The following is a 1,908-nucleotide window of genomic DNA, read 5'->3' as shown; positions in this document are numbered from 1 at the left end:
ATGCAGAACTTATTAATGTAGAACTTATTAATGTAGAACTTATTAATGTAGAACTTATTAATAAGAGGTTCTTGCAAAAGATGTTCTTAGCTGGTATCTCAGCGGTGTATTGAGCCAGTCTCTTATATCCAGTATTTATACTATCACTGAACACAAAAATAACACATAACACGGATGCTAATTAATATTTTTAGACGATATGTTGAATAACAGGAGGTTCATTAATAATTTTAGAATAACACGACATCGTGTTATTCTAAAATTATTAATAAACCTAAAATATTCTTTAACTATACTTTGAATAACAAGGCTATTTAAATATGAATTGAATATTGACATAACAGAATGTTTTAAAAATGAATTAAAAACACATGGTCTCTATTAATATTTTCAAAATCATACCGTGTCTATTAATATTTTAAGAATGTATTTCGATAACAGGACATCTAAAAATGAATACCACACCTCTGTTAAATTNTGGATATCATAATAGAATACATTATTATTCAAATTGAATATATATGTGAATGGATAAACATTATTTAAATTGAGTACATATATTAACAGATACAAAATTATTTATTACATTTCATACAATCACATTTTGTAAAATATTTTATCATTTATTACAGAAAATTTACATTCATACGTTTTATTGTTATACAGTTTTTAATGATGCTTCTTTATTACATGCTTGTTTTAAACACGGATAAGTTTTATTACAAACACTATGTATTACATACAGTATGTTTTCGTTTGCATATTATTAAAAATTCATATTATGAAGATGATGATGCATAAGAATACATCTTTAGTTTTAAAGAACAAAATTATTATTAACTGAAATATAAATACTAAATTTTATTTTTTCAAAAAAGACAGCTGGATCAGTATTTTCTAAAATAAGAGCACGATAAGTTTTAGCATAACCTCTGAAAGCTTTTTTCCTTAATAAAAAAGACATATTTTAAACATTTACACAGTTGTCTAAATGTTCGTTCATCGAATCAAAAAACTTTTTATAAAATTTAAAATCGATAATATTAATATTATATTTGTTAGGTACATAGTTCCCTTTCGATTTTTTCAGCGAAATATATGTTTTTAGAATGGAATTCTGTCAAATTCATGAATTGGTTTTCACATATTTTGATGCTAAACTGTTTAATTTTTGAAGATTTACCTTTATCTAGAGTTAGATCTAACTCAAACTTTTGGTCTAAGGCAACCTTTTGCTTTTTCAACTCCAGATCTTCTATATTTTTAGGTTTTGCTCCTCTTTTTTTACCAACAGTTTGTTTCACGTTAAAATCATAATCACATTCTAAAATTAATATTATATTTATTGAAATATTTTAAGTAAAAATATTAAAAAATAAAATAAAATACTTACCATCTGAAGACATTTTTCTTAGATGTATGAGAGGTTCTTGCAAAAGAAGTTCTCAGTGATGTATTGAGCCAGTCTCTTATATGCAGTATTTATACTATTGCTGGACACGAAAATAACACATAACACGGATGCGAATTAATATTTTTAGACAGTTTCTTGAAAAACAGGATCTCCATTAATAATTTTAGAATAACACGATGTCTATTAATATTCTTGAACTATACTTTGAATAACAGGAAGTTTAAATATGAATTGAAAATTGACATAACACGATGTTTAAAAATGAATTAAAAACATGTCGTGTCTATTAATATTTTCAAAAACAGTATATTTTAAAAACATACCATGTCTATTAATATTTTAAGAATGTACTTCGATAACAGGACATCTAAAAATGAACACAACACCACTGTTGAATTTAAGTATAAAAGAAGACGTAATTTTTGTTAGAATCAACAAGTTTCAACAATCATTCACGAACTTCAGCATTAATAAGTTCTGCATTAATAAGTTCT

This window comes from Centruroides sculpturatus, unplaced genomic scaffold, assembly GCF_000671375.1.
Source record: "Centruroides sculpturatus isolate CEXI.00-Female unplaced genomic scaffold, Cexi_2.0 scaffold1882, whole genome shotgun sequence".
Taxonomy (NCBI): domain Eukaryota; kingdom Metazoa; phylum Arthropoda; class Arachnida; order Scorpiones; family Buthidae; genus Centruroides; species Centruroides sculpturatus.
The sequence above is the reverse complement of the archived record's forward strand: the minus strand, read 5'-3'. Positions refer to the sequence as shown.